This window comes from Haplochromis burtoni, unplaced genomic scaffold (genome assembly GCF_018398535.1).
Source record: "Haplochromis burtoni strain Fernald_Lab_line unplaced genomic scaffold, NCSU_Asbu1 Contig_248, whole genome shotgun sequence".
NCBI lineage: Eukaryota > Metazoa > Chordata > Actinopteri > Cichliformes > Cichlidae > Haplochromis > Haplochromis burtoni.
The window spans coordinates 801,614-810,174 of NW_024582609.1; positions in this window are offsets into that span (position 1 = coordinate 801,614).

Here is an 8,561-nt window from a genome sequence, read left to right on the forward strand (position 1 = left end):
ATCTCCTGCTGTCAGGCCTGCAGGTATCATGTTGTTCTCCTTTATCTCATAGTGGACAGAAATTTTTTGGAGTGGCACAAAGAATTTGTGTGGCATCAAATTTGATGCAGAACAGCTGATTGTTCTGTAAATAGTTTGAAATGTTTATTTAAAAAACAAAACAAAACAAAACAAAAAAACCCACCTTGGCTGCATTTTTAGGTAAACAGCTGCAAAAAACGTTGTTTCCAAAACTCAGTAACTTTTTTGAAGAACTATATAATTAATTGCCCAACATTGGTCATTATATACTTTATTTTGCAGACAGAGTTACTGGACTCTCTCCCAGACCACAGACTCATAATACAAGTCAGAGCTCTATTTAAAAAAAATAAAAAGTTGTGTTTTCAAAATTGGAGTTCAAGTTATTTTTACTTCTAATAATGTTAACATACTACACAGGTCATGAATGTGGCAGCACGAGGTGAGAATAAAGTAAATACTCTTCGCAACGGGAACAGACGGTAAAAGCAAAGCAAAGCAGCAGCACTTCAGTTAGCGTGGCGTTGCGTAAAACTAAGGCCCACACTTCCTGCAAAGCATAATAAGTAATTACTATAAAAGAATAAAAGGCAGAGATCGTAACAAAATTGAATTACGTACCGAGTAAACCGCGTCATGAAACATGAGCAGAGTGGCTCATAGGAGGCTTCTACAGCTATGACCTAAAAACAATATCCGTTTACCACCAAGTAAGGTAATGTACACACTACAATGAGTGAACACCTACCAGCCACGATGGAGGCTTCAGAATGATCTCTACAACGCCAAAGGGAAGTCAGGTGACCAAAAAGGAGATCACAGGTAAGCGATCCAAGAATGCTCAAATGGCCACTATTTATACTAGCGCCCCCTAATGTGCCAGGCTGAAAGTGGGTTGAACCAAGGAATAACGTTCATCCTGCCACATGAACAAGATTTTTTTTAAATTTTCATTGTAAGTGGGCTAAAGCAGTTAATTAAAAGTAGTCTAACATAAATGTAAATGCTGTAATTTGATTATTTTAATAAACCATGTAACTTGGATGGATTCGATGCTGGCGTGACCACAGTGCACACGTCTGATGTTGCTCACAGTGGTCCACGGGATCGCTCAGGGAGTTTGTGTGTTCGCTCAGACAAATAAAAAATTAGAGGGAACATTGGTCTTGACATGTGGTGGGAATAATGTTAGCTTCAGGTTTCTCATTTTAAACTTTAATTGCAGATGAAAGAACAAGGGAATTCTGTCTTTGCCTTTCAGTGTTATCAAAATTTACATGGTAATAGGGATAATTGTCACGGGCTGCGTCTTCAGACAGTATTTGCAGAGAGGATCCAAAAGCAGACACTCAAGGCAGGGCAGAGCTTAACTAAAGGCAAGCAGTTTATTAAAGGCAGGACAAACACACACACACACACACACATACACACACACACACACACACACACACACACACACGGGAAAAAGGAGGTTAAGACACTAAACTGAACAGAAAGCTAAACACTAAGAACATGGCACATAAGGCATACAACACCAAACAAGAGGCATGGAAAACCTGAAAGATGGTAGGAAGATGGACAGACAATCCAACAAGGTAAAAAAGATACATGGCACAAACACACACAAGGGTGAATAGGGAAAGGCTGTTCATCTCAGCATGGGAACATAGCTGAGGTGAACGAACATAATGAGACGAGGTAAGCAAAACTGAATGTTAGATTTGTATTGTTGATTGTCAGATGGGTTCAAGCTACAAACCTATCACTGAACACATTGAACACAGGACAGGAGACTGTCAAAATAAAACAGGAAACACACTGAGACTGAGACAGACAGGCTTGACACTGGGGTCAGGGAAGAAACAGACATGGGAACAAGGCGTGCACAGGAGACAAATCACAGCAACACGACTAACACGCACAGAGGGCGAATACTCAGCAAAAGAATCATGATTGCAAAATAAACAAAAATGCTGGGTCAGTGACCCAGCACCCTGACGATAATACCTCTGTGGGACAACAAACCAGTGTGCAAAGATGAATGTGGGAAGCTTATGACTATCCTCTGTTTTCTTTGGGTCAAAATAAAATAAAAATTTGTTTTTCTTTTCAGAGATGAGCTTCTGTTTTTCAGTATATACTGTCCAACTCATTTCTCCAAAGAGTTAGAAAAAAAAAAGGAAACTCCTGGCTGAAATAGAATTTATCCTTTAACAGGGTTTACTTGAATTCTCAGGATGATGGCATTGTTTCTAATTGTTTCCAGCATAAGCTCTTGCATTTTTATCTATGTATGTAAGTAGTTATTTATTTAATATACAGAATAACAACAACCAATAAGTTTGCTATTATGTTATTACTGTTTCCATTTTCAAACATATAAAACAGCTGATAAACATCCACTTATGTCCATTAATTAAGGCTTGTTAAATGATTGTATGTATATGAATGAGGTCAGCTGTTATTCAGTTCTCTGGTTTATGTTGTTTTCTCTTCATGCTGGAAGTGGGATATAATCTCTCATGTGTCTCTCTGTCTCCCTCCTCTCTCCTTCTGTATGAAGAGCTGCACATTACTAGCACTAATGTTCACAATCAGCAACTAGAATTGTAGTGGGTGTATAATGCTGCATGAATCAAATGCAATACTAAATCTGATATTCAAATCAAATTTCTACTGGGACTTACCAGGTGCTTGGAGGTGAGACAGGAGCTTCTTTCCAGGTCTTTATTCATTCGTTTACTCTGTGTCATGGCACTTTTATGTTACACTATCACAATATTTCCACGAGTGTCTGTCTGAAAATGGGAGTCATTATCACCATTTGAAACCTATAATTGCAACTGGCCTTCTACTTTGCATTCAAACATACTGTCTTCAGATGTGAAAATTACTTCTGAAAAAATGAGATCCACATATAAGGGACATTCGTTTTAAATTTTGATAGAACACTGACGGTATAATGTCCTCGTAAGTGGATATCAGGCCCTTGAAGAGCAAAAAAATGTAGTATTTTAGAAAAGAAAGAAAGTGTACTTTATTGATCCCCATGGGGAAATTCCTCTCTCCCATTTAACCCATTCACTCAGTGAAGCAGTGGGCAGCTATTGGGCGCCCAGGGAGCAGTGTGTAGGGACGGTACCTTGCTCAGAGGTACCTCAGGGTAGCTGTTCACCCATATTTTGGTCTAGACAACCCAAAATGTGATGTCCACATATGTGGACTCCAATTACATCAATTACAACAATTACATCGGTTACTGTAGAAATAGTAGAAGTGGAAGAAACAACCTGAACTTTGCTGCAGAGTGAAGCTGAAGGGAATATATCTCAGAGTTGGGAAGAGGAAAATGGATCGATGGAAGTAAGTTTTTCTCTCCAGATATTGTTCTACTGCATTTTCAGTGTGTTTGGGTCCGTGTCATGCTGAAAAATGAAGCGGTTCCCAATCAGGTGTTTTCCAGATTGGTTAAAAATCCAACAGTACTCGTCTGTACCAAACTACTTTTGTTATGACATGACAATAGCCACGATATAAGGGCTACAATTGTCTCTAAGGATTTTTCTCAAGGACATGATTTTGCCTGCCACTTCTGACTTCTAGTTTCCTCATTTCAAGGAAACACTGTACACTAAGTTTTCAGCTGAAAGGTTTTTGGGTTGGGTTTTTTTATTCCTATTAAAATCATCAGGTACAAGGGCTAAAAATGAGTGTAAAAGCCACCAATATTCGAAAAAAAAAACCTTGAAATACCTTCACAAAGCCAGTAACGTATTAGTTTGTATACAGATTTGTATCCACAGATCCCTCCTTCATCCCTCAGACTGACAGGCAAAACACAGCTAAGCTTGTTTTTTGACAGAAACAAGCTTAGCTGTGTTTCTGTCAAAAAGCAGCCTTACTGCTGAATACATGGAGTGAATGCAACTTTCAGAGTTCAGATGAACTAAAAATGCTGAGCAGAATGTAGGGTGAGCTCTCCGAGGCCTCACTGCTCTTAGATTATCCTTTATTTATTAACTCTATATTCTGCCCCACTTCAACTCCTCAGCAGTAATAACCCACTTTTATACACAGAACAGAAAATAATCAGAAAGATGATTCTCTTTATTAACTGTTTGGTGAAATAAAGTAAAGGGAGGGCTGGTGGGAAGTTATCACTGGATGGTATTTATGTGGAGCAGCAGCTGGAGAAAACTGTAAACATTAAGCCAGTAAATCTTGGGTTTTATCTCATACAAGAGCTGAATACTGCTGTCTAGACTTTGCTGCCCTTGCAGACTTGTGACCTTCACAGGCACATTTCTAGCAAGTCTGAGTCTGCAAACAACCTCAATTTATTTTCTGAGGACTTTCGCAGGTGTGCAGACTTCAGAACAATGTCAATAGTGAATCCTTACGGCAAGTTTTCTTATAATAATCAGTCAACAAAAAATGAGGGAGAAAAATATTTTGCCATTTGTTATTAATTGAATTATGTGTCATTTAATATTAACTTGTAATAGCTGGTAATAGATTTCCATCCCAGTGTAACGCAAATTTGAAAAGCAAAAAAGCAAAGAAAATATAATTGGTATTAAGGTGCACTGCTTAAAATTTTTAATATGTATTATACACACACACACACACACACACGTATAAAAGACAGATGTCCATAGAAGCAATCGGTCCATCCAGATTCCTAACTCTGCACCATGGCCAAGACCAAAGAGCTTTCCAAGGATGTCAGGGACAAGACTGTGGGCCTACACAAGGCTGAAATGGGCTACAAGAGCATCGCCAAGCAGCTGGGTGAGAAAGTGGCAACAGTTGGTGCAGTTATTCGCAAATGGAAGAACCATAAATTAACTGCCAGTCTCCTTCGGTCTGGTGTTCCATGCAAGATCTCACCTCGTGGAGTTTTAATGATAATGAGACCAATGTTTGTAGAACCAGCCCAAAACTACTCCAGAGGAACTTGTCAATGATCCCAAAGCAGCTGGAAACATAGTCACCGAGAAAACAGTTGGTAACACACTACGCTGTGAAGGACCGAAGGTCATACACTCAAGAAAGCACATGTACAGGCCCGTTTGAGGTTTGCCACTGAACATCGCAACGATTCAGAGGAGGACTGGGTAAAAATGTTGTGGTGAGGTGAGACCAAGGTGAGCTATCTGGCATTAACTCAACTTGCTGTGCTTGGAGGAGGAGGAATGTGAACTATGGCTCCAAGAACACCATCCCCACCGTCAAACATGGAGGTGGAGGCATTATTCTTTGGGGGTTTTTTTCTGCCAAGGGAACAGGACAGCTGTACTGCATCAAAGGGAAGATGGGAAAATCTTGGCTGAGAACCTTCTTCCCTCAGCAGGCCATTGAAAATGAGTTGTGGGTGGGTATTCCAGCATGACAATGATCCAAAAAACACGGCCAAGGCAACAAAGGATTTTCTCAAGAAGAAGCATATTAAGGTCTGGGAGCGGCCTAGTCAGTCTTCAGACTTTAATCCCATAGAAAATCTATGGAGGGAGCTGAAGGTTTCAGTTGCCAAATATCAGCGATGGAACATTAATGACTTGGAGAGGCTCTGCAAAGAGGAGTGGGACAAAATCTCCCATTGCGACCAACTACAAGACACTACAAGCCAGGGACACTGCGCTGATCAACGCTGACTCTGCATTCACCAACGAGCTGAATCAGTTCTACGCCCGTTTCGAGGTTAGCCAGGCGGCTAATGCTATCTACCGCCTGACTACCGAGGACAGTGACGTCATCAGCGAGAGACCGGTGACCAGCATCGCGGAGCATGACGTCCGAGCGGCACTGAGGAGAGTGAACACAAGGAAAGCGGCGGGGCCAGACGGCATCACCGGCCGTCTGCTGCGCTGCTGTGCTGACCAGCTAGCAGGTGTGTTCACTTACATCTTCAACGAGTCCCTGGCGAAGTCTGTGGTCCCCACATGCTTCAAAAGATCCACCATCATCCCTGTGCCCAAGAACAGCAAACCCTCATCCCTGAACGATTACCGGCCAGTTGCACTGACCTCGGTAGTAATGAAGGTGTTTGAGAGGCTGCTGAAGAACATCATCTCCTCCTCCATCCCAGACACCACAGATCCGCTGCAGTTCGCCTACAGATCCAACAGATCCACAGAGGATGCCATCGCCCACGTCCTACACACCACTCTCAGCCACGTGGACAAGAAACAGGGTAACTATGTGCGAATGCTGTTTGTTGATTACAGTTCAGCGTTTAACACAATAGTGCCCTGCAGACTGTTCACAAAGCTGAGGGATCTGGGACTTAACAGCCGTCTGTGTGCATGGGTGTTGGACTTCCTCACTGGCAGAACTCAGGTGGTGAGGGTGGGCAGGTGCTTCTCCAACAGCATCACCATCAACACAGGAGCACCTCAGGGATGTGTCCTCTCGCCACTGCTCTACTCCCTCTACACTTCAGACTGTGTGGCCACCCATGGCTCCAACACCATTGTGAAGTTTGCTGACGACACAGTGGTGTTGGGTGCCATCTCCAACAACGATGAGGCGGCCTACATGGATGAGTGAGAATCGGCCTGGTCAGGACAACCACCTCCAGCTGAACGTCAGCAAGACCAAGGAGCTGGTGGTGGACTTCAGAAGGGGTCAGCACAGAGACTACAAGCCCATTATCATCAATGGAGCTCCAGTGGAGAGGGTGCAGTCCTTCAAGTATCTTGGTGTCCACATCTCCTCAGACCTGACATGGGCTGCCCACATTCAGGTCCAGACCAAAAAGGCTAGGCAGCGCCTGTATCACCTACGACAACTGAGGAAGTTCAGGGTCTCTCCAAAGATCCTCAGGATTTTCTATACAGGCGCTGTGGAGAGCATCCTCACACAGAACATGACATCGTGGTTTGGGAACAGCTGTGTGAAGGACCAAAAAGCTCTCCAGAGAGTGATCCGTACAGCAGAACGCTGCTGCAGGATTGCTCTCCCCCCGCTTCAGGACACCTACACCAGGAGATGCCGGACTAGAGCAGAAAAAAAAAAAACGAACAGAAAATAACGAAGAGACGAAATAATAAAAAAAATAACCATACAAAACTGTCACAAACTTCACAACTAATAGATGACAATAAACGGTATCTGCAACGTTCGCCAAAAACACGGAAGCGACAGAGAGATCAAGAGGAGCATTCTATCCCAAGCCAATACGTGACCCTAAACACACACACCCGCCCCTCTCACATATCTATCAATTACTAGAGACGGACTCTTTCAGGACACTCAAACCAAGGCACATGTTACATTCAATCTCCTCTTAATTCTTAAATCATGTTATTATTGTAGCTATCCTGCTAAATAAGTCAATGTCTATTCATATTAATGTACAGAACTTCACCTGCTTGCTGCTAACTACTGCCACATTCACCCATAATCTCTTTTTCGCTATTATATTATATATATATATATTTATATATATATATATATATATATATATATATATATATATATATATATATATATATATATATATATTTTTTGTTTTCCTCTACACCCCCCCCAATTTTTTGCACATGTCGAGGAGCGTGTCAGGCTACATTTCACTGTGTGTTATACTTGTATAACTATGCATGTGACAAATAAAGAACCTTGAACTTGAACTTGAACTTGAACATCTGACCTCTGTGATTGCCAACAAGGTTTTTCCACCAAATACTAAAGCACATTTTGCAAAGGGATCAAATACTTATTTCCTTCATGAAAATGAATATTAATTTATAACTTTTTTGAAATGCATTTTTCTGGATTTTTTTTTGTTATTGTTCTGTCTCTCACTGTTCAAATAAACCTACCACTGAAATTATATGAAATTACAGACTGATCATTTCTTTGTTAGTGTGCAAATTTACTAAATCAGCTGGGGTTCAAATATTTTTTTCCCTTACTATGTGTATGGCAGTGTAAATATATTTCCCATTTGTGGGACACACACCTTCAAAAATGTTAAACTTTTGTCTCATCAGTCCACAGAGTATTTTCACAAAAGTCTTGAGGCTCATCAAGATGTTTAATGGTCTCTTTCTTATGGTGGAGTCGTGAACACTGACCTTAACTGAGCGACTAAGGCCTGCAGTTCTTCTGATCTTCTTCTGGGGCCTTTTGTGACCTCATCACTGCACTCTTGGTTTGCTGGAGTCCCAGAGCTTTAGAAATATCTTTATAGTCCTTTCCAGACTGAGAGATCTCAATTACTTTGTTTCTCATTTGTTCCCAAATTTCCTTGGATTGCGGCAATATGGCCAGACATCATGCCACGATCCAATGAAACTGAGGAGCCATTTGAGGATGTTTTGGTCTCTTCCACTTTGTGAGGTGGGTCCTACTTAAGTGATTTCTTGATTGAGAAAAGGTGTGGCAGTAATCAGGTCTGGGTGTGGCTGCAGAAATTGAACTCAGCTTTCCAAAGATGTGATACACCACAGTTAATTTATGTTATAACAGGAGGTGCAATCGCTTTTTTACACAGGGCAGTGTAGGTTTGGATTTTTTCCCCGTTAATAATAAACACC